This window comes from Hyperolius riggenbachi, chromosome 12, assembly GCF_040937935.1.
Source record: "Hyperolius riggenbachi isolate aHypRig1 chromosome 12, aHypRig1.pri, whole genome shotgun sequence".
NCBI classification, from domain to species: Eukaryota; Metazoa; Chordata; class Amphibia; order Anura; family Hyperoliidae; genus Hyperolius; species Hyperolius riggenbachi.
In genome coordinates this window covers 241,779,875-241,807,804 of record NC_090657.1, presented here as the reverse complement: position 1 = coordinate 241,807,804, position 27,930 = coordinate 241,779,875, and the positions used below count along the sequence as shown (strand labels likewise).

Genomic DNA, 27,930 nt, shown 5'->3' with positions numbered 1-27,930 from the left:
TGAGATAAACGGTGAAAGGGGTAGATTGGTGAAAGCCGTGGCCACAGGCACCTTGGTGATAAGGTTTGCCCTTATTGTGCAACACGCACTATGTCATTAGCAGAAGTACTGATAAAATTGCCGTCCTCTGTCAGCTCACGCCAATTTTAAAGCGGGATCGTCACCATAAAAATCAAATTTCAACAGCAACTGGTCTGAGTGTATTAAGTGATAAAGATGCTAATCCTGCATTCAAAACTTGCAAAACTTTTTCTGCTGTTATGTTTTGGGGTTATCACACACTTAAAGAGGAACTCCAGTGAAAATAATGTAATAAAAAAGTGCTTCATTTTTACCATAATTATGTATAAATTATTTAGTCAGTGTTTGCTCATTGTAAAATCTTTCCTCTCCCAGATTCACATTCTGACATGTATTACATGGTGACATTGTTACTGTGGGCAGGTTATGTAGCTGTTTCTAGCTGTTTTGGCTGTTAGAGACAGCTGTAAACAGCTAATTCCTGTCTGTGAACATTGTTACATTGTGGCAGTTTGCCCAGAGTACCGCGGTCCTCAGAGCTTTTTGTGGGAGGGGTTTCACCACAATATCAGTCATACAGCGCCCCCTGATGGTCTGTTTGTGAAATGCAATAGATTTGTCATGTAAAAGGGGGTATCAGCTACTGATTGGGATAAAGTTAAATTCTTGGTTGGAGTTTCTCTTTAAGGAGCACTGGCCCTTTAGTAGTCAGTGCCAAGCAGTTGCATGCTGGGGGTTCTTTTTATCTATAATATATTTCTCCTCTTCCATTTATTTCCCTGCCTAGCTGCCTAGCTGAAACATGATCCTCTGCTCAATTGTGTTTACAAGCAAGGCTGAGGTGATTGGAGGAGAAAAGAAAAAAAAGACAGTGCAGTTCCTAATATACACCTCAGTGGGAGTGTCTGAAGACTGGGAGGAGGGCAGCTAATGAATACACAATGAGCAAGAGAAGGGAGGAGGGAACAAGAGTCAGGGAGGATATGATGTCAGCATTAGCTTGGCAAGATGGCCACTGCCTAGAATAGGATTTTCTGCTTTTCCTTTATAAAACCATTATGTGGATAGCACAATACATCTGTTATGTAAGTAGAAGTAGTATTTATCTACTTATATACGTGTTTTTATTTCTAGGTTAGCACGGGTGTCGCTTGTTCTTTAACTTGCTTTTGCAAACTGACCCTGAGACAAGGCAATTCATGAAATAAACAGACAAGAATACACAACACACAATTCATACATTTTACTAATGAGCCATAAATTGTTATATGAATACCTTGTAAAATACGTGGTCAGTCAGGAGCCTATAGATGCCGTTTCCTGCATAACAAACTGTCTGTCCTGTAGGCTTCAATCTTCTCTCAGAGATTTAGCCTGTGCACACCTCACCTCTCCTCCTCCTTCTACTGGTCATCTGATGAAACATTTCAAGACAGGATTTTAAGCTGCAGTCACCAGAAAAGAGGGGGTGTAAGCTCTCTGATTACTGTAGTGATGGCAATGCTAAGGAGAGCTCATGGAAAACCATGGAATCAGTTTGATCAGCTGATAGATTTGTAAGGCTCTGATGACTTCCTGGTTTACCACATGATCAGGACCAGCAAATCAGAGCCTCACAAATCTATCAGCTGATCAAACTGATCACATGCTTCTCCGTGAGTTCTCCTAATAGCCACCCCCATTACTGAGCTGTTACATAATACATTTACATCAGAAAAATAGAAGTAGGGACAGTAGACAAAAGGGAGAAAAGAGGTTAATGAAAACTTTAGTCTATCAAAACATCAAAAAGGTTCTCTCATGCACCATGCCAACATAATTGTTAATAGCAGGAAAAAGAAAAGAGAATTGGCTCTTGGGTGCAATGAGAACTATTACTTTATTATATTTAAATCCTTAATCCAAAAATCACAAAACCTTACAATAAAAACCACGGATTATTCCCAGAATAAAACCGCCCACCACACAAAAGCAGCAAAAAGGTAGTGAGGCTGCAGTCCTCACCCCTGTAAAAATGTGAGTCCTGCTCTGGACAATGGGGATGGTAATAGACCGGCTTTAATTGGATCCAGTGTAGAACTATAGCCTTAGCAAAAAGGTGTAGCAGTCACACTGCAAAGTCCAGTGGATGGGTGATTGATAGATGCAGACACAGGTATTTGTTAGTGGATTCATTGCTGCAACTTTCCAAGAAATGGAGATAGCAATGGAGATGGCAGATGGAGCGCATCCAATCCATGTAAGCTTGTTAAGCGATTGTAAAGCGTCCAGCAAATCAATCAGCATGCTAATTAGCAGGATCCTAAACGAATGTATAAGCTCATGTATAAGATACCTGATGCCTCCCACTTGCAGAGAACAGTTCAATGTATTAGCATCCAGTCACATCATGTATCGATGAGCTGAGATCAAAGCAAAGCATGTAGCATGACATAGTTACCACCAGCCCATCCACCGGTGTCAGAAATGAAGCTGTCAAAGTCCAGAGTGGCTCAAAGGTGGCTCAAAAGAAGCTGCCCAGGGGGGCAGGGGAGGACTGGCCAGGGGGGAAGGGGGGAGATTTCCCCCAGGCTGCCTCTCATTTAATGATTTAGGGCTGGCACTGTGCCTGGTGAATTCAGGTTTTTGTATAAGGCAATGTGAAACACTAGCCTGAATGAGGGAAATAAACGCCCAATTACAGAGCAATTGCAGGGCGGGCAAGCTAGTAAATATACACAGCATGCTACAGAGCAGAGGCTTGCCTGCAGGGTCCGTGGGAAAAAATCTGTCTGGTCTCTCACCATTGTTAACTGCATGTGCACAGCTACATAAGATATTGTCTAGGCCGAAAAGTTTTCGACAGTCCCTAGACTCCAGAAGGGGTGCTTGCAGGACTTGTGTAAGAGATAGCAACCCCGACCATTGTAACTCAAAATGTATTATGTACCCCCCGGTGCCAGTGCATTTATACTTTACCTGTCACGCTGTCCCTCGAGTGTCCTTGCTGTATTTCCCACGTGACTACCGGCATATAGCACGTGGGGCACGTGTGTGATGTCATTTGGGCTGGGGCTGCCGTGAAACGGGCCTCTAATTTGTGTTTTCCCCCCAGGCCAAAAGGTCCCAGTCCTCCCCTGCAGGGGGGACATTCAGCTGCTTGGATTGCCTAACATGCAAAGGCGAGCAGCCGAGAAGAACAAAGTGAAGCCCAAACGCCATATCGGCGTATTTCATCACCACCACGCCCGCCCGGGCCCCGCCCACTTCCACCCATGTCACCGCAACTTCCGCCGAAATGTCGGCGTGTAGGTGGCACCTCGCTGGAACGCATAGCGTCCCAGACAGCCCTCCAAAACACAGGGAGGGCCGTAGGATACCGCCCCAGATCGGGGGCAAGGAAAGGAAGGACAAGGGGAAGAGCTGGGACGAGGGGGCGAGGAGATAGGCCTGAAAACGAAAGAGATAAACCCAATTATATGCAAATGAATATATCATAAGACCAAAAAAGAACAAAACACAACAACCTAATATAGACACACGCGCACTCTATGGTATGGTGCGCATATGTCAAAAAATGTAATATGTAAAGAAAAATAAATAAATCAACATATAACTTGGCTATAGGTCCTGATGGAAGGGCCTCGCCCCCAATCACAGAACAACCCATGTATGAATTTCACGCACGGGTGGCTGCAGAGGAGGAGCAAACATTCCACCATCGCCAAAAGCATCCAATACGTGGCTGGGGCAGGAACACAGTCTACCATAAGTGAAAACTGGGTAGGTATAAAATACCCCCAGTTGACAATAACAAAAAGCCTGTAAAGTTGCCACAAATCCCAGGGATTCCATATACGCAGCAGGATGGGGGAACAAGAATGCACTCCGTCAGGGGCACCCCATAAAAAGGTATACACCAAAAAAAGGGGAGCAGAGAAAAATTGCAGGGCAGTGGATGATGAATACCACATCTATTCAGGTAAAAAATACACGGTAATTGATACTGTCATTAAGTCCTTTAGATTTTGTCGCTTTGAGGTCAAAAATCCATTTGGATTCCAATCTCAATAGTGCCTTATCAATGTCTCCACCCCTTGGATGTTGGTGTACCCTGTCCAGGCCTATAAACTTCACAAAATCAGGGTTTCCCCTGTGTTCAAGATGGACATGTCTAGAAATTGGAGACTTGAAGTTGCAAGTGGTGATGTCCAGTGGCGTAGCTAAGGAGATGTGGGCCCCGATGCAAGTTTTACAATGGGGCCCCCCAAGCACTCGATACATAAAAATTGATACGGCGCACCAAAACCTGCCAATGGCAACTACAGTGTCAGAGGTGGACGAAGGGGATGGGGAACTGTTTGTTAATGATTACCACTATTCAAAGTATCTATAGAAGTGATAATTACCAGCACAGGGACCAATAAAGAGCTAATACTGTAGTTGAGGGAAGGCCCTTTGGGGCCCCTCTGGCCCAAGGGCCCCGATGCGGTGGCTACCTCTGCACCCCCTATTGCTACGCCCCTGGTGATGTCACCCACATGGTCCTTAATTCTTTCTTTGAATGCATGTGATGTTTTACCAACATAAAAACAGCCACATTTGCAATACAACAGGTAAATAACCCCTACCGTGTTGCAATTCACAAAGTGTCGCAACCACCATCTATGACCATTGGGCAGCGTCACCGACTTGCCAACCTCAAGGTATCGGCAGTATGTGCACCCCCCACATGTGTATGTCCCAGTCACACTACAATGCTTGTGGGGTCCACCTTTGCCCCAGTAATGACTCGCTGTCAACATATTTCTCAGTGTTTTGCTGCGTCTATATGTGATCTGAGGTGTCGGGGCCACAAACTCCCTTACAATTTTGTCATTAATTAGCACATGCCAGTGTCGACGGAGTGGGATCAGTGAATAATGGCGCACAGCGCCTATGCATAAAAATGGCGCCGCATTAAAAAGATACGCTTATCACTATTTATCGTTAGTACTGCATAATAACGGCGCACAGGGAAAAAAAGAAGAAAAACGGCACACACTAACGTTATTTATCAATAGTGGCACACACTAACGTTATTTATCAATAGTGGCACACACTAACGTTATTTATCAATAGTGGCACACACTAACGTTATTTATCAATAGTGGCACACACTAACGTTATTTATCAATAGTGGCACACACTAACGTTATTTATCAATAGTGGCACACACTAACGTTATTTATCAATAGTGGCACACACTAACGTTATTTATCAATAGTGGCACACACTAACGTTATTTATCAATAGCGCCCTACATAAGCCAAACTGCAGACGTAATTTAACTGCAAAACGGGGAATGGATTTAATGTAACACTGTCAAGGTTAGGGTTAGGCACCACTGGGGGGGTCTTAGGGTTAGGCACCACCAGGGGGGTCTTAGGGTTAGGCACCACTGGGGGGGGTCTTAGGGTTAGGCACCACCAGGGGGGTCTTAGGGTTAGGCACCACCAGGGGGGTCTTAGGGTTAGGCACCACCAGGGGGGTGGTTAGGGTTAGGCACCACCAGGGGGTGGTTAGGGTTAGGCACCACCAGGGGGTTTAGGGGTTAGGGATAGGTACAGAGAGGGTTCTGTGTGTTAACGCTAAATAACTATAAGGCTTTAACGTTAAATAACAATAAGGCTTTAACGTTAAATAGTGATAAGCGGCAAACGGATTAGCGGCAACACCGTGCGCCATTATTCGCAGGTGCCATTTTCAGATGGATGCAAGTACAGAGAGGGTTCTGTGTGTTAACGCTAAATAACAATAAAGCTTTAACGCTAAATAACAATAAGGCTTTAACGCGAAATAACAATAAGGCTTTAACGTTAAATAGCGATAAGCGGCAAACGGATTAGCGGCAACACTGTGCGCCATTATTCACAGGCGCCATTTTCAGATGGATGCCTGTGTAACATGGTAGCCCGTTATACATTGAACATAATAATAACAACCCGTTCACTGTCTCTTTATTGTTATTCATGAATGATCGCATTCCTTCACCCTATAACAACCATAGACTTCTTTCTAAATGGAGGGTTGGAGCTCATAGAGGAAGTAAAGGGTTCACACAGTTTCATGGATTGGAGAAAACACAAAGGCAGAGGCTGCCAGGAAGGCATACTGGATAACACTTCCTGAATAGTAATACTCTGAAAAGTGTGGACTTCCTGTTCCGCCTCAGCAGGAAGTGACATCACTGATGGTCACAAGACACTGATTTCAGGAAGCAAGCAGCTCAGCACGAGTTTCCTGTGAACTCTGCATTTGTGTATGGAGGGGGGACCAGTAGCGCTATACATCACTGTGGTCACATGCACTGTGTCGGTTGCTGGTAACAGCATCTTCTGAATGTGATATGTGAGCCTTGATGCTGTGTTCATAGTATGTGTGGAGCTGGAGATCCATATCTTTTTGTTTTGTACATGAAAACTAACGTTACACTTCAGGGCCCTTTCACACTGGCTGTGGGTCATTTTACTGCATCCAACCACTATGCTAATGAAAACCTAGGAGTGCTTTCATACAGCATGCAGTGCGGTGTGGTCGGAAGTCGCCGATCTACCGCGCGTGGATACGGAAGTTACTGCACAACCTCTGCAATGACCTACGGCGAGGTGTGGCGCACCGGAAGTCGTGTAAGTCTACGGCGATGTGCGGCGCACAAGAAGTCGTGTAAGTCTACGGCGATGTGCGGCGCACAAGAAGTCTTGTAAGTCTACGGCGATGTGCGGAGCACCGGAAGTCATGTAAGTCTACGGCGATGTGCGGAGCACCGGAAGTCGTGTAAGTCTACGGCGATGTGCGGAGCACCGGAAGTCATGTAAGTCTACGGCGATGTGCGGCGCACAAGAAGTCGTGTAAGTCTATAGCGATGCAGGGATTTTAAAAAGGATGGGGCAGGGCGGATAAGCAGAAGTTTATTTTTACAATATGCTTCCGTGCACTTTCGTATTTCCCAAACAGGAAGTGCCCGGGGGACGCACCGCAGTCTGAAGCTGGCCTCAAACATCACTTTCTCTGCATTTCGCCATATGCGTATTGCTCGCTACGCGATCCAATGAAAACTGTCCACCTTATAACTTCAGAGTTATCACACCATGAACATGCAGCAGGCATTGAACTCAGGGTCTCCTATCATTGTGTATCTATATACTGCAGTCAGCAAACAAACAGCCCCACATCGCCGCCTGGTGGCCACCGACTTCCATTGGGCCTTCACAAGCCTGGGGAGGGGAGGGGGTAATTTGCAAAAACTGCAAAAGAGAAGAGTCTTTATTGCTCATGGCAAACAAGTACTGTTCAAAGGCCAGAGTCAATGGAAAGAGAAAAAAAACGAATTGCCTTGTAAGTAGAATACTACATTACACCGCACACACTTTACACTCTAATTCAGTTATTTATTTTATGGTGGTGATGGCAATGCACAAACTATAGCTCCCAATTCTCCCTCTTTTGGAGGGACAGTCCCTCTTTGGGAACCCTTCCCCCGTCCCTCTTTCCTCCTCATCTGTCCCTCTTTCAGGACTGATGTACAGATCTATGTAAATATATCTATTTTTCTACTGAAAGATGTATTTAACTGACTCTTAAATGTAGTCCCATCGTTTAAAGAGACACTGAAGAGAAGAAAAAAAATTTGTGATATAATGATTTGTATGTGTAGTACAGCTCAGAAATAAAGCATTAGGAGCAGAGACATAATTCTAATATTGTTTCCAGTACAGGAAGAGTTAAGAAACTCCAGTTGTTATCTCTATGCGAAAAAGCCAAAGTCACAGAGAGCTCTGTCTTCTGAAGCTTGTTATCTCAACTGTCAGTCACTGTATTGTTTTTTTCCCCTTTCAGAGGACAGTTCACAAGTTCACTTGGCTGCTTTGTAAAATCATTTAGAATGCTGAGTAGTGTGTAAACTGCAAATATTAGAGAATGATGCAATGTTATACAAAACATAAATAAATAAATAAATGAAGATAAAAATATGAGAATATTTTCTTTGCTACTAATGTTCTAGTAATTATCCGTACTACACAACCAATTCATTATATCATTTTTTTTGAGCTTCAATGTATCTTTAAATTGATATTTTTCTTATTTCCAAATTGTAATGATCTGTTCTGCTGTCTGCACAGGCAGACAGCTTTTTGACCATTTTGTAGGTCTGAGTGCTGCAGGTCCCTGGAAAGGAGACCTGTCTTCACTCTGCAACTTGCTGAGCTGCTGTTCTGGTGAGGAATTTGCATCCACTTGGCATGCAAATTGCTTAGCTGCTTCCTTTGATGGCTTGTGGTATACATACCATTTCCTCCCAGAATCCCTTGCTGGTCATGATGGTTTGTTCCTGCTAACTTGCCTGGAGTCTCAGCCCTCTGCTCATAGTAGGCTATTATTGCTAGCTTAGAGTAGTTCCTTGGGAGTGCCCTAGCATTCCTGTTAGCATAGTCAGGTTGTTTGTTACCTGTATTGCTTTGTACTGTCTATCTGTTGCGATTGTCTTGTCGCCAGCGGCGATCGACAGGAAATCGTTCTGTCTGTTGGGATCGCATTCGCCCTAGTGGTAGAGGCGGTGGTTCCTTCTGTACTCTGTCTGGGAGTGTAGCCAGAGCAGCGGTTGCTACTGGTTGCTCCATCTGTCTGTCTGTTTGGATCGCATTCACCCTAGCGGTAGAGGAGGTGGTTCCTTCTGTATTCTGCTTTAGGAGCGTAGCCAGAGCACCGGTTGCTACTGGTTGCTCCATCTGTCTGTCTGGAACGAACGCTTGCTGTCGTCTCGGTGAGGTAACCGTTTAGCAAGCGTTCGCGTTCTCGTTTGTTTTATGCTTCTTTGGTTAGTCAGGGTTGGTACGCTTTGTCACTATTGCGCTTCTCGTGTGGCGACCGTGCCGTGCACGCGCTTTGTCTCTATTGCGCTTAACGTATGGTGACCGCGTGTAGTTAGTTCTCTCTGCTCCTGTGTGTTGGATTACAGTTTGTTATCAGTTCTGTCTTTATTCTGTTCCTTTGCTCTGTATTACTCAGTCTGGTGTCGCTATTAGCAATCGCCATTCTTGCGATTGCGTTCCCACTTGGCTTCCGCTGTTGTGTGTTCACCGTGGCCGGGGGGCGACTAGATTGGTGGACACACATACATTCTGTCGCTGTGCTCACTCTCTCTCTCTTAGGGCTATCTTGACCTGCATTGTTGCAACTCGTGCAATTCCGACCTGGCATCTGTGGCAGTGCAGAGGGTTGGTTCGTCTGCACTCCACAGCTCCATCTGCCGGTGGGAATTCCCCTCTACAGGTGCATTGCACCCAAAGCTGGGTTCTGTTATTTTATACGCTTGTGGAGGATTTTCCGCAGTGTCAGCGTACATCTTGTGTGCTGACCTCGGAAATAATTCCGCAATCGTTACACAAATGTTAATATGAAGGAAAATGAACCAGGTTGTAAAGGACCAGTGTGGTTTGAATTATAAAACAGCATATTTTTCTTATTAAATGTTTATGGTATGTGTGACTAGGGGTGTTCCGGGGGCATGATTAGGGGTGTGACAGGGGTGTGGCCTAATTGTCCCTCTTTCTTATCTCAAAAAGTTGGGAAATTAATCTACACTGCAAATTAAAACAATTGCCCAGGGCTTTAGGAAGTTGATGATTTTGGGGCAATTTGTATTGCTTTTGGCAACCTTTCTTCATCATCATCCATCATTTATAGTGTTACTGTTGGAATTCGGGTCATAGCTTCAACCCAAATATGGCTGTTTGAGTTCTGGATCTGTTAGAAAAACTCCTGATTCGACTGTACAAAATCGACCTCAATGAATCTGACATTCGCAGTTAAGAAGACCCCATACATGCTAGAATCACCAAACTTGCTGAGTATGTCAGGTAGAACAGTGGGCAGTGGGAACAAGGGGAAAACGTTTTTTTTTTTTTTTTTCAAAAAGACCTTGTACATTTTTTTTAAATCAATTTTAAAAATTCACTGAAAAACTGTTTTTCAAACCTAGGAACATTTTGCTGTGGTGCACATTAACTAGCTGACCACTCAGGGCCCTTTCACACCTGGGGGTGCAATATTTTTACCGCACCCCACCGCCGGGCAATGAAAATCTATGGAGACTTTCATACTTCCGCGGTACGGCGCGACACAACGGAAGTGATGTTTTTGCCGCATCCCCAACACTGGTCCAAAAATATGTTATGGCTGCAGTGATGCATCGACTGATCTGCGGAGATCTGCATCATCCCGGAAGTCATGTTAGTCTATGGCGATGCTTGTTTCTGATCTGCGGAGATCTACATCATCCCGGAAGTCATGTTAGTCTATGGCGATGCTTGTTTCTGATCTGCGGAGATCTACATCATCCCGGAAGTCATGTTAGTCTATGGCGATGCTTGTTTCTTTAACCACTTCAGCTTCTAGTGTTTTTTCACCTAATGCTGGGTAGACACGTTATGTTTTTTCGTACAATTTTATGTCCCGATCATTTTTTTCTGCTCGATTCTGCGATCGATTCTCTTATCATAGCTGTTTTTTCTTATCTTCTTCCATTCACTTGTATGAGAAATTGAGCGCAGAATCGATCGGGAGTAATATCGGACATGAGGGATTTTATCAATCGGATCCATCTATTGCACAGAAAATCATACCGTGTGTACCCAGCATTATGCATCCGAGCAATTTTCACATCCCATTCATTCACCAATAACTTTATCACTACTTAACACAATGAATTGATCTATATCTTGTTTTTTCCGCCACCAATTAGGCTTTCTTTGGGGGGTACATTTTGCTAAGAACTATTTTATTCTAAAAGCATTTTAACGGAATATTAAGGGAAAAAAATGGAAAATAAAAACCCATTATTTGTCAGTTTTCGGCCATTCTAGTTTTAAAATAATACATGCTACCATAATTAAAACCAACGTATTTTATTTGCCCATGTGTCCCGATTATTACACCATTTAAATTGTGTCCCTATCACAATGTATGGCGCCGATATTTTATTTGGAAATAAAGGTGTATTTTTTCAGTTTTGCACATTTACAAGCTAATAATTTAAAAAATAATACTGTAGTAATATACCCTCTTGACATGAATATTAAAAAAGTTCAGACCCTTAGGTAACTATTTATTTTTTAATTGTAATTCTTTTTATAAAAAAATTTATTTGAGTATTTTTGGGTGTGTGGGAGGTAAATAGTTAATTTTGAATGCAAATTTTTTTTTGGCTTCCTGTAAGCGTACACTTACAGGAAGTGAAGAGGGGATGTGTAAAATAACAATTGCGGCTTCTCCATAGAAGCCAGCGATCGTTCTAACGGGGACTTAGATCAATGAATGGGAACTGCTTTCCCAATCATTGATCTCCGGGATAACGGGCGGCCCACGCACCCCGACGGTTGCAGCCCTGCGAACCTCCGCAGCTCCGCATTTCTCATGGACGTAGCTCCTACCTCCAGCATGCATTTTTGGACGTAGGAGCTATGCTCTAAAAGCTCAAGTAGTTCAACAAGTTGGTGTTGTGACATCGCGGCACGCATGCACGGAAGCATATTGTAGCTTCCACATACCAAAGCAGGAAGTGACGGCAAGTGTGCGTCACTTCCTGCTTGGCCAATGGCCAGACAGGGAACACCGCACAATAGTGTGGTGTTCCCTGAAGGCCTGTTTTTGGTGGTGCCATGCGGAGCGACAGGCACGATGCACCACATCGCAAACGCTGGTTTACTGTGTGAAATCAGCCTCAAGGTTTTTTCCCCTTAAAGAGGAACTCCAGTGAAAATAATTTAATAAAAAAAGTGCTTCATTTTTACAATAATTATGTATAAATGATTTGGTCAGTGTTTGCTCATTGTAAAATCTTTCCTCTCCCAGATTCACATTCTGACATGTATTACATGGTGACATTGTTACTGTGGGCAAGTTATGTAGCTGTTTCTAGCTGCTCTGGCTGTTACAGACAGCTGTAAACAGCCATTTCCTGTCTGTGAACATTGTTACATTGTGGCAGTTTGCCAGGAGTACCGCGGTATTCAGAGCCTCTTGTGGGAGGGGTTTCAGCACAAAATTAGTCACACAGCGCCCCCTGATGGTCTGTTTGTGAAAATCATTTTATTTCTCATGTAAAAGGGGGTATCAGCTACTGATTGGGATAAAGTTCAATTCTTGGTTGGAGTTTCTCTTTAAAGAGACACTCTGCGTCCATGCACGTCTATCAGCGCGTATCTCCGCCTCCGCCCGCCCCACTCAGTCTTCTTTCACTGGGAGGGGTGGGGGAGAGGCGGAGATCCGCGGCTGATAGACGCGCATGGAGGCAGGGCTGCAGCCGAAAGCTCTGCCTCTCACGGAAGCGCTCCCTGCAGTGTGCCCCAGGGGATTTGGGGGGTAAAGACCCCTCGTTCTGCCACTGGATAGCAGCATTTTAACAGGGCAAACATGCCTCATATAAATAAAAGGTAAAAAGCCATTTTTAAACTGGCTTCAGTGTTTCTTTAAATACCAGAGCAGTTTTCACCTTTCAGCGCTCCTCCCTTTCATTCACCAAAAACTTAGTCACTACTAATCACAACTAAATAATCTATATATTGTTTTTAACGCCACCAAGGCTTTCTTTTGGTGGTACATTTTGCTAAGAATTATTTTATTCTAAATGCATTTTAAGGGGAATAGTAAGAAAAAAATCATTATTTCTCAGTTTTCAGCCATTATAGTTTTAAAATAATACATGCTACTGTAATTAAACCCCACACATTTTATTTGCCCATGTAAATTATTACCCTATCACAATTTATGGTACCAATACTTTATGTGGAAATAAAGGTGTATTTGTTCAGTTTTGCATCTGTCACTAATTACAAGCCCTTATTTGCAAAAGTAATATACCCTCATGACATACATATATATAAAAAAAAAGTTGAGTCCCTAAGTCCCTATTTATGTATTTTTATGTCATTTTTTTATATGCAAATGTTTTATTTTGGGAACTATGTGAGAGTGGGGGAGGAAAGTGGATACTTTTAATGGGAAATGTATGTATTTTTGTATGTATGTAATGCATGTAGGTGTAGTTTTACTATTTGGCCACTAGATGCCCCCCCCCCCCAGTTTAATTCCTCCTGTGTATGTGAACACAGGAGGAAGTAGTGTGTGTATGTTTTACTTTCACTTTATCAATGACCAGGGCATTTCATTGATGCCGGTAGTCATTGATCACAGGCACCTAAATCGATGAATGGGAACTGATCTGTGCACTAATGAGCAGCGATGAGAACATATACGGGAACGTGCACAGTGGTGATAGACGATTATCTACATCCCTGTGACTTCAGATGAAGTCCTGCAGGCCATACTGTAGATATACTGCACATGGTGCAGCAACTACTTAACATATTAATTCAGAGCTCTATATACACATTTCATACAAACACCATGCAGGCTGGTATAGCCAGAATTCAGAGCCTGGACCATGTGGGGATCCACTCCCTGGCCCATATCATGGCATGGGGCATGATATGGGCGGCTCTGGAAGAAAGGGACCTGCACGCTCTTGGGGGGGTTCATGGTGGCATCTCAAGGTCACTTCAACAATGGGACCGCCAGATGCTCGCCCCACCCCAGAAGACATGAGTATGGAGTAGCGTACCCATCAGGGAGGAATGTGGATCTCATGGGGCCCCATGACAATTTTTCAGGGGACCCCCTGGGTTGTTGTTACTACCCTGCCTATACTGACAGTAAACTGGCGGCAGTGTGTGCTGAGGATTGCTGTGGAAGATAATTGGCAGTGATTGAGTACAGAGCTCCTCCCACCTCCGTTTGCTAGGCGATTTGGCGGCTCACAGTCAGCCTCTGAATCATTCAAGCTTCGCTGTATGGCGTATGCCTCCTTACATTCCAATGCCAATATTCTATGTCATTTCAGCAGCTGTAGGAATTATAAACACACAAAGCTCTCCCGCTGTTCCTGAAGATCCCACCCAGAATTTCAGCCCGCAGGTGCGATAAAATGTATAGGATATTGTCTGGAGAAGGAGGGGGAGGGTAATGTGCATGCAATAATATACTGTGTCTATAGATAGAAGAGTGAGCTGAGACAATGGCAGCACAGACAGCTTTATACCACAATCAGAATCATGTATTTCACCAAGCATGACAGGATCACACTTGGAATTGGGTTTGGCACATACAGAGCTCAGCATCTACAAGGACATGAAAAATAGTGCAATATACAAGAGACATACATCATAAAGCATTTAACAAGATACTACAGATAGTGGTGACAGGCTATGAGGGCAACCAGTGCCATAAGTTCCAAGCACACAATGCCAGTGACAGGACCACGTCTGTGAACCTAAAGGTTGCCACACACCATACAATTTTTTTTAAATATCTGTTCAATTTAAGAATTGCAATCAATTTTTCTGACTGATTGTGACATTTCAAAAATATATCCAATGTACCACACACCTGTGTTCAATTCTACCTCAATTAAATGATTAAAATATTGGAAACTCTGAGAAATTTGCTAGGGTGTGTATATTAATAAATTGACAATCCAACACACACCATACAATCTTTAGTAGAAATTGAAGAGAAATATCTGGCATTCCGGATCGATTTAAATTGAAAAAAAAATGGAAATCTAATCGGATTTTTCAGTCGAATGAAAATAAAGCTTTCGATTTTTTTTAAGAGATACGATTATTTTTCTCGAATTGCTGTAAAATCGGATCATTTTATTGTATCGTGTGTGGCCACCTTCAGAAGGATGGGGTGGAGGTGAAACATGGGTGGAGTTCAGGAGGTTGACAGCAGAAGGGTAAAAAAGAGTTCCTGTGCCTCGTGGTCCAGGTGGGGATGACCCGGAATCTAAGCCCTGAACGCAGGCGACTGAAGTAGCAGTGGCCAGGATGAGAGGGGTCCATGGCTATCTTCAGCGCCCTAGAGCGCAGTCTCGAGTTGTAGAGGAGGTCAAATGGAGGGAGGGGTTTCCCGATGATTCTCTCTGCTGATCTAATGACCCTCGGGAGTTTGTGTCTGTTGCTGATGGAGGAACCAGAGTACCAGACCAGGATGGAAGAGCAGAGGATAGATTCTGTGGTGGCAGAGTAGAATCTTGTGAGGACATGATGGGGCATGCCAAACTTTTTCAGCCTGAGGAAGAAGAGCCTTTTCTGGGCTTTTGCAACGGTGGATCTGGAGGTAGCCTTCCATCTTAGGTCATTTGAGATGGTGGTGCCCAGGAGGCGGACACAGGGAGCTATCGTCACTTCAGTGCTGTCGATATGGATTGGTGGTGGTGAGGTGGCATGCTTCCTGAAATCGATAATCATCTCCACAGTTTTTGCTGCGTTAAGGACCAGCCTGTTCTCCCTGCACCAGTGACAGATTCTGTCCACCTGCTGAAGATAGGCACTCTCGTCGTTATTGGTGATAAGGCCACCGATAGTGGTGTCATCTGCAAATTTGATAACCTTGACAAAGTCCGTTGTGGATCTGCAGTTGTTCGTGTAGAGGGAGAACAGAACTGGAGAAAGGACGCAGCCTTGTGGAGCCCCCATGTTTGTGGATCGTGGTTGGGAGGAAATGTCACCCAGCTTGACAGATTGTGACCTGTGGGATAGGAAGTCCGTGATCCAAAGGCGTAGGCTGGAATTGGACACCGAGTGCAGCTAGACCCTCCAGAAGTCTGCATGGACAGATGGTGTTAAAGGCCAAACTAAAGTCCAGGAGGAGGATTCTGGCATACGAGTCTGGCCTATCAAAGTGGTTGCTGATGAGCTCCAGGCAGATATTGATAGCATCATCGGTGGACCTGTTTTATCTGTACGCAAATTGGAATGAGTCAAGAAGGGGCGTGGTGGAGGACTTCAGAAAGGACAGAACAACCCTTTTGAGGGTCTTCATGATAACGGATGTTAGTGCCACAGGTCTGAAGTTATTGAGGTCAGTGACACCTTGCTTGGGACCAGAATGATGGTGGACCTCTTAAGGCAGGCAGGAACCTTGCCCATCTGAAGTGACTTGTTGTATATGGTGGTAAGAATAGGGGCAAGTTGCCTACAACAGGACTTCATGCACGCAGGGAACACACTGTCCAGACCAGAGGCTTTCCTGGAGTTCATTGTTGACAGGTGACGCATGATGGATTCGCTCACAGTCCGAACGTAGACTCGAGGCGAGGTCCACTTGTGCCAGAGGGGAAGTGGGTGGTGACAGATGCCCCACAGGCAAATCCTGGCACTGGAACCTGCAGTAGAATTTACTGAGTTCTTCAACAAGTTCGATGCTAGGTGGAGCGTGTTGGGGGGAAGCTTGTAGCAGCTTTAAGTCCTTTCCATAAGGCTCGTGAGTCTTTTGAACAGATCAATACAAAAAGAGATGGTTGCATCCGCACTCCGAGTATGAGCTGTATAATTACATGGTGTGCTAGCTACAGGACCAAAAGAGGAGTTTCTGGAAAGAAAGGGCAAAAGCGATCCTGTACAAATTGCTGCACCACCAATTATGAATGTAACAAAACTTTATTGGACATTCTACAAAAACATCATAAAAACATTAAAACAGTTACTGTAACCAGCAAATCACCACAATGCGGTATAATGTGGGAAAACAGATACACAAATGCCTCACCTCCTATATCTCAAATAGACCCTAATGGCTGCCAACAAGGTACTCAAAGTGGGTTCATGAGCTTGAGCCCACCATTGGGTATGTGAGACCCAGGTCTGAGCTAATAGTCTGAAATTGAATAATAAGGGTGGATTCCACCAGGGAAGGATCTCCTATAAACCACCGTGAGAATGAAATCAAAAAAGTGCTAAGTGCATGACAATATGCTCATGAGCCATGAGAATTGATAACCATAAACATATATGGACAGTGCATATAGGGATCATGGATCCCAAAGTATTAAGGGATATACATACGTAGCCTAGAATGATGAGTGCAGGCGGCCATGGAGTGAGGGTGGAGGGAGGCACACAGGACGCTCCACGCGTGGCATGGTTCAAAAGGACCACTTCCTCAGGAGGCTCCTGAGGAAGTGGTCCTTTTGAACCATGCCACGCGTGGAGCGTCCTGTGTGCCTCCCTCCACCCTTACTCCATGGCCGCCTGCACTCATCATTCTAGGCTACGTATGTATATCCCTTAATACTTTGGGATCCATGATCCCTATATGCACTGTCCATATATGTTTATGGTTATCAATTCTCATGGCTCATGAGCATATTGTCATGCACTTAGCACTTTTTTGATTTCATTCTCACGGTGGTTTATAGGAGATCCTTCCCTGGTGGAATCCACCCTTATTATTCAATTTCAGACTATTAGCTCAGACCCGGGTCTCACATACCCAGTGGTGGGCTCAATCTCATGAACCCACTTTGAGTACCTTGTTGGCAGCCATTAGGGTCTATTTGAGATATAGGAGGTGAGGCATTTGTGTATCTGTTTTCCCACATTATACCGCATTGTGGTGATTTGCTGGTTACAGTAACTGTTTTAATGTTTTTATGATGTTTTTGTAGAATGTCCAATAAAGTTTTGTTACATTCATAATTGGTGGTGCAGCAATTTGTACAGGATCGCTTTTGCCCTTTCTTTCCAGTCTTTTGAACAGAGGTTTTGTTCCATCCTCTCAGCAAACTTTCATTTGGCAATCCTCAATTCACGATTAAGGTCGTTCCTCGCCCTCCTATATTCCTCAAGGTTGCCTGACTTATGCGCAGCTTCCTTGAACTTCTGAAGTTGCCATAGCTTATTGGAGAACCATGGCTTGTTGTTCGGGAAGACTTTATAGGATTTGGTTGGTACACAGGAGTCCTCACAAAAGCTGATGTACGAGGTTACGTTCTCCACCCACTCATCCAGGTTTGGTGTTTCCAGAGCCTGCCAGTCCGTATAGTCAAAGCAGGCTTGAAGTTGGAGCTTGGCCTCACTAGACCAAACCTTGGAGGACCTGAGGACCGGTTTTGCTGTCTCCAGGCACCTCTTGTAGGTGGGGATGAGATGGATGAGGCAGTGGTCAGAGGAGCCCAGCGCTGCCCCGGGACAGCTTTGTATGCATCTTTCAGTAAAGTATAGCAGTGGTCGAGTGTGGCTGAGTCTCTAGTGGGGCAGGCAACATGCTGGTGATAGCGTGGTAGCTCGTGGCGTGAAGTTGCCCACAACTATGAACAAAGAGTCCGGGAGAGACGTCGCCCACTGGGAAATGGAGTCGCTCAGGTCAAGCAGGGCAGAGTTGACATTGGCATCTGGTGGGATGTACACTCCAACCAAGATGAAGAAGGAGAACTCTGTAAAGTCGAGTGCCCTCAGGGCATGATGAGGAGCCGTATGCTTCCCACTGAAGGAGCTGTGGTCTGGAGAGGGTGATGCAACTGGGCTGTAGGGTGAGGGGAGCAGATCCTGGGCAGTTGACATTGGGTCGACGGGTGGTGGTGTAGCGCCATCAGCTGCTGATGGGTGGCATGGCCAAAAGAATGGCGGACCAACGCAGACTAAATGCCCTAGTGCAGGAATAAGATCAGCACAGTCCAAATGCCTGACTGCCAGAGCAACACAATCCATAAGCGCCAGTGCAGGTAATCAGATCACACCGACCACATGCACCTTGCAGATAAAAAGTTCGACCCAGACAGTATGTCCCAGTGCAGGTAAGCGGACAACTCAGCCTATATTCCCTGAACAGATAGCAGATCACTCAGCCCATATGCAGATAACAGTCCATATGCCACAGTGCAGTTAAATAGTTAAATAACAGTCCATATGCCACAGAGCAGTTAGATAGACCTGCACAGTCCATTTTCCCAATACTAGGAGCAGATGACACAGTCACTTTGCCTGATGCCCCAGTGTAGGAAGAACAGTGTGCCTTTAAACAAAGCAGCAAGCCAGTACAGAACATGAGGGAAGCTGGGTGTACCGGCACATGGAACCGATTACCCCCATTGTAGCCTGTGTAGCTGGCAGTGCAGGGTTGGGCCTGTTCAGCAGTCTCTGGGGACAGGGAGCAAGTGTAGGAGCAGCAGGTTTACCCTTGATGGCAAGCGATGGAGGAGCCTGGTGGTGTGAAGAGGGGTGCTGCGGCTGCCGGGCGGCGCGTGACCCACAGCGGCGGTGGCCGGTTGTATCTCTTCCAGGCGGTGGAGATCAGCAGAGCGGGGACTTGATGCGGTGCTTCCATGTGGGTGGCCGAGGTGCCGATACCCAGTCAGCTGTGCTGGTATCCAACTAGCACCGTCAGAGCCTCCCCACACAGCGCTCGCCCCAGCCGGAGAAGCAGTCCACGTGGGAGCTGGAGACCTGCAGTGATGGAGGGCTGGAGCAGAGAGAGCAGCGGCTCACCACCCCAAACGTGCGGGAAGCAGCGGCACGCAGCTGGAGGGGCTGTGCGGTGACCCCAGGCACCAAGGCTGGAGACCAGCATGAAAAGCAGCGACTCTCTGCTGGCGGAGGATGGGCAGAATCCAGGAGACTCAGCGGTAGTCGAGGGCCCGGGGACACAGCCGCGATCTCTCTGATGGCGCCTGGATGAGGTCATTCTCGCAGTCCAGTGCCCGGCACTCATGAAGCAGCAGGATCGAGCAAGCAGCAGGATGGAGGCAGGAGAACGGAGCTAGGCCGCCTGTGTTCTCATGGGCGATCATGGAGGTATGTGGGCACTACAAGATACAAGATACAAGAAGGATTTATTCGCCAAGTGCGGGGGTACCGTACTCAGAATTGCTTGTGGTACACATGGCTTAGGCAAAGTACACAGTAACAGAATGTCCATATTACATATGTGGCTATGATACACAAACAGCAATAGTACATTTTACGACTGCAATTGCTACCATTTTACGTTCTAGCAGCCTTTACAAGATAACCTTGGCGGAGTCCAAGCATTCATTAACAGTATGATGACTTTGCTGTGTTAGCGTGAGCTAGATACAGACTATAAGGCGGAAGAGCAGCACCTAAGGCAAGCGTGCTGATTGTGGTCTTGGAGGAAGTAGTCACGAGTCTGTGTTGTTGAGCAGTAGAACTGCCTGGGGGAAGAAAGAGTTCCTGCACCTGGTGGTCTTGGTAGGAATGGTTCGGAGACGCTCAAAGAAGCGGCTGCCACTGTGGGAGGGATCGCAGGAGATCCTGATGGCCCTCTTCCTCATCCTAGCCGCGTGGAGGAGATCGAGAGGTGGTAGGGGTGATCCGATGATCTTTTCTGCCTCACTAATGATTCTTTGCAGCTTACGTCTGTAGCTAGCCATTGCGCTGGCATACCAGACGATGACTGAGGAGCAAAGTATGGACTTTGTGGTAGCGGTGTAGAAGCTGGCCAGCAGCTCCTGAGGCATGCCGAATTTTTTAAGTTGGTGCAGGAAGAATAGCCTCTGTTGTGCCTTCTTCTGAATTTTGATGGTGTTTTGCCCCCATCTCAGGTCAGTGGATAGGGTTGTGCCGAGGAACCGGACCGATGATACTCTGGAGACTTCGGTGTCGCCTATGTAGACTGGTGGGGGAGTGGGTGGGTTCCTCCTGAAATCAACAACCAGATCAACTGTTTTTGTTGCGTTGAGAACAAGGTTGTTATTCTTGCACCAATTGCAGATCCTTTCTATCTCGCCGCGGTAGTCTTGCTCACCGTGGCTGCCAATGAGACCGATGATTGTTGTGTCATCGGCAAATTTGATAACCTTGACAGAGTCCGAGGCGGAGGTGCAGTTATTGGTGTACATGGAGAACAGTAGCGGGGACAGTACACACCCTTGAGGTGCCCCTGTGTTGGTAGTTCTCTCGCTGGAGGAGCAGTTGCCGAGCTTGACCTGTTGTGTCCTATCTGTGAGGAAGTTCCTGAGCCATGCGCGAGGTGTGGGGTCGACACCGAGCTGCGCCAGGCTATCAACCAGGATGTCTGGGCAGATCGCGTTGAAGGCCGAGCTGAAGTCCAGGAATAGGATTCTGGTGTAGGAGCCGGGCCTGTCGAGGTGCTCCATGATGTAAGCAAGGCTGACGTTTATGGCATCTTCAATGGACCTGTTGGCCCTGTATGCAAATTGGAGTGGGTCAAGCAGTGCATCAGTGGTGCGTTTGAGGTGAGCGAGAACTAGACGTTCCAGAACCTTCATAATGGTAGGTGTTAGGGCCACGGGTCTGAAGTTGTTGAGGTCTGTGCTGCCTGGATTTTTGGGGACTGGTACGATTGTGGACCTCTTGAGACAGGAGGGGACTGTGCCTTCCTCAAGCGACTTACTGAACAGGGTAGTGAGCACCGGGGGCCAACTGATCCGCACAGGTCCTTAGGCAGTTTGATGAAACACCATCCGGGCCTGAGGCCTTCCTGGGGTTGAGCTTGCAGAGCAGCCTATGAACTTCTGCCTCCTGGACTGTGACTGGTGCAGCGATGTCTCGGTCACTCAGTGTGGAGGGAGCCATTCTCCCCTTCGACCCTAGGGCCCCAAGCTGCTGGGGATGTTGCTCAAACCTGCAGTAGAACTCGTTGAGTTCCTCGGCCAGTTGAATGCTCGGTGTCGCCTGTTGAGGTGGGGGTCTGAAGTTAGTGATCGCCCTGAGGCCTTGCCACACCTCCCTCGAGTTGTTGGACTGGAGTCGTAGACCCACCTTGTCGGAGTAGGCCCTCTTTGCGGCTCGCAGTTCCCGTTTCAGGTCGTACCTGGCCTCCTTGAACTCTTCTGGGGAGCCGGACTTGTGCGCCTGCTCTTTGCGGTTTCGAAGCTGACGCAGCTTGTTATTGAACCAAGGCTTGTTATTGGGGAAGGCCTTGAAGGTCTTGGAAGGGATGCACATTTCTTCGCAGAAGCTGATGTACGAGGTGACATTTTCTGACCATTCAATAAAATTAAAAACAATGGTGCACAAGCCAGCCTGGGGCCCCAGGAACTCTCACTGCCCGGGGCCCCAGAACCAGCATGTAACACCATATGTGAGCACAGTCAAGCCCAGTCAAGCCCTGGCTTGTGCACCATTGTTTTTAATTTTATTGTAGATTCCCATGCAGTTTAGTTAGGAGGGGGGCAGATGAGAGGGAATATCCTGCACGCTGGTGCCCCCTGCTGGTCATATAGCCATTGTCTATATGCAACTGAAGCCCTCTCCAACGATTGGCTGACCTGCTCAGCTTCTGCTTGATTAATCACTGCAGACTAGGTGTAACGTGTGTGTGCACTTCTTATTGGCTTATAAGCAGCCTGCAGGCTTTATAAAGCAGCAGAGGACTGTTTGGGAGTGAGTATTTCCCTTTGTGTGTTTGGTAAGTTTCAGAGCAGTTGGGGACAGGCTCTTGGGGGTGGCAGCTCCAGGGCTTGACTGCACTCACATATGGTGTTACATGCTGGTTCTGGGGCCCCGGGCAGTGAGAGTTCCTGGGGCCCTTGGCTGGCTTGTGCACCATTGTTTTTAATTTTATTGTAGATTCCAATGCAGTTTAGTTAGGAGGGGGGCAGATGAGAAGGAATATCCTGCACGCTGGTGCCCCCTGCTGGTCATATAGCCATTGTCTATATGCAACTGAAGCCCTCTCCAACGATTGGCTGACCTGCTCAGCTTCTGCTTGATTAATCACTGCAGACTAGGTGTAACGTGTGTGTGCACTTCTTATTTGCTTATAATCAGCCTGCAGGCTTTATAAAGCAGCAGAGGACTGTTTGGGAGTGAGTATTTCCCTTTGAGTGTTTGGTAATTTTCTGACCATTCGTCGAGGGTGGGTGCCTCAAGGGATGACCAGTCTGTGCAGTCAAAGCATGCCTGCAGCTCCAGCTTGGCTTCTTCTGTCCACTTTTTGACAGTCTTTACAGTGGGCTTGGCAGTCTCAAGGAGCCTCCTGTAAGTGGGGATCAGGTGGATTACGTTGTGATCAGAGTTCCCCAAGGGGGCGCCCTGGCTGGCCTTGTATGCGTCCTTGTGGACTGTGTAGCAGTGGTCCAAGGTGTTCCTATGCCTGGTGGGGCAGGTGATGTGCTGCTTATAGCGGGGCATCTCCTGACGCAGGTTCGCGTTGTTGAAGTCGCCCAGGATGATGATGAGGGCCTCTGGGTGGGCGGTCTCCCACCATGAGATGCTGTTGCTGAGTGTTCGCAAGGCGTCCTTGGTGCTGGCATCAGGTGGGATGTAAACTCCGACAAGAATGATGGATGAGAACTCCCTAGGGGAGTACTGTGGTCTGCAGTTGATGGCTAGGAACTCAACTTCTGGGGTGCAGACCCTGCTGAGGATGGAGGTGTTGGAGCACCAGGTAGTGTTTATGTAAAAGCAGATGCCCCCTCCTTTCTTTTTCCCAGAGAGCATAGGATCACGGTCAGCACGGAGGAGGTCGTAGCCTGGTACATGCAGGGGGTGATCAGGGACAACCTCGCTCAGCCAGGTCTCCGTGAAGCAGAGAACCGGGGTGTTCCTACCAATCGAGGATTTGCTGCTGAGTAGTAGGAGCAGCTTATCCACTTTGTTAGGGAGAGAGCAAACATTCGCTAGCAGGATTGCGGGGGTGGAGGAGTGAAGGCCTTTCCTCTTGAGTCTCACAAGTGCACCGGCTCTTCTCCCTCTGTACCGTTTGTTTGTAACAACATGAGTTCTGATTGTAAGGTGATTTATGTGTTCAGTGACCGCGTCCCACAGGGTCACATTCTTTGTCAGGTTGTTGCTGGCGAGGGGTTTCCATCTCAGGAGCTCCTCTCTGGTAAAGGTGGTGGGATGCTGTGAAGCTGACTCCACTCCCATAGCTCTGGGTGCAGTGGGCTGGGGTGGTGGTACCGAACACCTGGCGGAGTCCTGGCTGGGGTGGTGGTGCCGGACACCTGGCAGGGATAGTGCGGGGAGCTCTGGCAAGCAGTGGGACTGGCGCCTGTTGGGGACCTAGTGGTCGACAGGTTGGGCAGCAGAGCGCGGTTCTGTGTCAAATTGGCAGGGCTGAGGGCAGCAATGAAGGGGTGGCACAAAGAAGGGTGGCAGTAGGATGGGGCACACTAAGCGGCTATACAGGAGGCATGAGATTGCGGGCATTGCAGCCTAGTTCATTGGCAGTACATAGCAGGCATCATGGCAGGCAACATAGTTCATTGGCAGTACATAGCAGGCATCATGGCAGGCAACATAGTTGATGAATGGCAGTACATAGCAGGCAACATAGCAGGCAGCGTTCACCCTAAGTGGCTTACAGAGGTCTCACCTTGTGTCTGAGAAGGCAGCTACCCGGGCCATACTCCTTGGCCGGACCTGAGTAGGATGTTGGTGGTCCCTAGAGGTTGCCAGCTGCGAGGATCAGAGCCTGATCATGTATGCTAGGACCTGCATGAGGTGAGGTAGTCCGCGTGGGTTTGTAGCTTCCAGCGAGCAGAGGCCCCTGCCGCATGTGGAGCCAGGTGGTTTGGTCGTGCAGGAGCAGAGATCCAACCCAGATGGAAGAGGAGGAGGACTGCAGCAGCTCAGCTGGACTGGGGACAGATCCTTAGCACCCAGGATGGCTGGGAAGCGGTGCAAGCCTTCAGCGTGGACCTCTGGGTCCAAGATGGAGGTTAGCTGGCACGTGGGTCGCTGGCTGGAGGATGGTTGCCACGTGGGCGGCCCTGAGATGCAGGAGGCAGCTAGTGTCGGGCAGTGTCCCGGCGGAGCGGCAAGCAGGCAGTGTCCAAGCGTAGCAGCATGCAGGCACCGCAAGGCAGTGTGGCGGGGCAGCGGAGCAAGCCAGGGAGGGCCTCTGGACCCAGATGGGAGGTCAGCTGGCACGTGGGTGGCCTGAGGAGGGGGCGCTTGCGGTGACTCGGCGGTGCGGCAGCAGGCAGCATGTGGGTGGTCCGGAAGGAACGATCAGCGCTGTCGGATGAGAGCAGTTTTCTTGTGCCTGGTGGAGCGTGGAGCAACGCGGCTCCTGAAGGGGTGTTGGGACCTCAGGTGAGAGCGATCCCCAGCATGTAAGAGGCGGCCATCGGTCAGTGGAGCGCAATGGTAAGGGGGTGATCCTGGGCTTCCGTCGGGAGAGGCAGTGCTCCAGAGGCTGGTCTCACTCTCCGTCTCTGGTGAAGCAACTCCAAAAGGGTCATGGAGCGGCGGCCGGTCAGCACGTGGGTGGTCCTGGGAAGTGGTCAGGCCGCCGGGTAGCAGTAGTGCTGCTGAGCTCCGGATCTGTGCCAAGGTGAGCTTAAATTAGGCTAGATTAGAAAACACAAGCTAAAACCTAAACTAAAGTGTAAAGAAAACTAAACACTAAAAAACTAAAGCCAAACTAATACAAACTAATACAAAACAGTGCCGGGAGCCTATGTGACCGTGGCTGCCCGTGGTGGGCACCGGATGGGAATCACTAGCGCAAGTGCTTGAAAATCACACCTAAAATGCTACCCCTACACCTTAATGCTACAACTATCCTAATGCTACTAAACTTAAGATGCTAAAAACTACTGACAAACTACAAAACTACTAACAAAAGACAACTAAAACCAACTAAAGAAAGGAAATCTACGTGTAACGATTGGTGTAACACAGAGAGGATCTGATTTCCGGTGATCTGCAGTATCACTGGGAATACAGATATATACCCGATTATTGATGATCTGCAGTATCACTGATAATCAGATATATCTCTAACCTCTGGACACCTGAGGGATGAGAGTGTTTTGGTGCAACAGTAATACTTTGAGGACCGCACCTGATGATCAGGTGCTAGAGCAATAAGGAGTACTGCTTACTGCGTACCGCAGCAAGTTCCTTCCATTGGTCTGAACTCTCCACAGGGAGGAGTCAGGCTGAGAGTGGGAAGGACAGAACGTGAGTGACACCAATGAGGGAGTGTCACTGACAGATCTGTGAACTATCTCTCAACAGGAGAGATAGTTCTCGAGGTCGGGCAGGCCAGGTCGTTAACACACGGACAGATAAGTACAGAGACAGGAGACAGATGCAGAATCCAAAGGCTAGCAGAGTTTGGCAACAGAGTATCAGAATGACAAAGGTACAAAATCAGAGATCAGAAGAATGGTCAGGAAAGCAGAAGGTCATAACAAATAATCAACAATTCCTAAGCTAAGGTGTGAGTTCCTTGGTCATCAACACCTTGGAAACTGGTCTAGATCATAACACAGATAATAACAGAATTCCTAGACTAAGGTGTGAGTTCCTTGATCATCAACACCTAGGAAACTGGTCTAATATAACACAGATACTGACAAGGTCTGAGTGCTACCAGGTAGTGATCGCAACGCCAGACACCAGAGGAATGACCAGCACCCAGTATATATACACCAGCACTCCCTTGCGCCTCCCCTAAGTGCTGGGCCAATGAAAACTGAAATAATTGTCAGCTGACCGGCCTGGTCAGCTGACACCCTTCTGGCTGTCATAAATGCTCTGTCTCTCCGCGCGCGCATGCGTCCTTCTGAACCAGTGTGGACTATCAGTCCCAGCCACACCAGACATTTGTTGTAATGCCACCGCTGTTTTGGATGCGGAATCCGCCGCACCGCTGTCCGAGCGTGCAGCGTTTTCTCCGCATTCAGCTGTACTAGCAGGAGTAAGCCTATGCGTGCAAACCGCCGCTTCGGACGCGGAATCCGCCGCCCTGTTCTCTGGGCATGCGGCGGTTTCTCCGCGCTCCGTCGGGCTATTGAATGCAGGTCTCTGCACGCAAGCTGCTGCGGAATCAGCCGCCTTACTCTGAGTTTACCAAACAAAGAGGTTATACAGTTTAAAGGGTAGCAGAGCCAAAGCTCGGGTCAAAAAGGAAATACCTAAGAAAAGGGGAGCCTGTGGATACTGTAGCTCAGGGGTCAGGAACCTTTTTGGCTGAGAGAGCCATAAACGCCACATATTTTAAAATGTAATTCCATGAGAGCCATACAATGTGTTTCAAACTGGGACAGTAGGGCTCACGTTCCTGTTGCCATGGTGATGTGTATACAGTTGATCCACCGGGCAGCGTAAATGTGTCAGATACGTCTTCAACTTCTCTTGGGTTTCAGCAACATCAGCAATTTCCCAGAGGACCTAACAGCGTGTACAATTAGCTTGCTGACTTGGGGGTTGATTCAATTTGTAGGATGAGATCCCCACACTTTGATTGGCCCAATAGGCTGCCTGTCACTTTGGTCGTACCAACGGTCTAGCACCATACAAAATAAATGGGATACAGTTGGGAACATCAAACTTGGAGAAGGACTTAGGAGTACTCATTGACAACAAGTTAAATAATCGTACTCAATGCCAAGCAGCTGCAGCTAAAGCTAACAAAATTTTGAGATGCATTAAAAGGGAAATAAAAACTCGAGATGCTAGCATAATATTGCCCCTATTTAACTCTCTAGTAAGGCTACATCTGGAATATGGAATTCAGTTCTGAGCACCACATTACAGGAAAGATATTGCAGTTTTAGAGCAGGTGCAGAGACGAGCAACAAAATTGATACGTGGGATGGAAGGTCTCGCTTACCAGGAAAGGTTAGATAAACTGGGTTTATTTAGTCTAGAGAAAAGACGCCTTAGAGGGGATCTAATTAACATGTATAAATACATCAGAGGGCAATATAATAGCTTGGCAGATGAGCTTTTTGTCTCTAGGCCTTCTCAAAGGACTAGAGGACATGATCTGCGCATGGAGGAAAAACTTTTAGCCATTTATTTAGGAAAGGGTTCTTTACAGTAAGAGTGATTAAGATGTGGAATGCATTGCCACAGGAAGTCGTTATGGCAAACTCTATACCTGCATGTAAAGGGGGCTTAGATGCTTTCCTTGCGTTGAAAGACATCCATGGCTACAATTACTAGGTAATGCCTAATGATGTTGATCCAGGGATTTTATCTGATTGCCATCTGGGGTCAGGAAGGAATTTTTCCCTTTTGGGGCTAATTGGACCATGCCTTGTGGGGGGTTTTTCGCCTTCCTCTGGATCAGCAGGGATATGTGAGGGAGCAGGCTGGAGTTGTA

The 27,930-nt window shown here is 47.2% G+C and overlaps 1 long non-coding RNA gene across 2 annotated transcripts in view; it reads right to left on the bottom strand.

Annotated features, from left to right (window-relative positions):
* Window positions 1–1,283: 1,283 nt before the first annotated feature.
* Window positions 1,284–27,930, bottom strand: part of LOC137540814 (uncharacterized) — a 291,452-nt gene continuing 264,805 nt past the window's right edge. For both annotated transcript variants that reach the window (XR_011025053.1, XR_011025054.1), the window contains exon 4: window positions 1,284–1,435. This is a non-coding gene — a long non-coding RNA (uncharacterized lncRNA). The remainder of the gene's footprint in view (window positions 1,436–27,930) is intronic.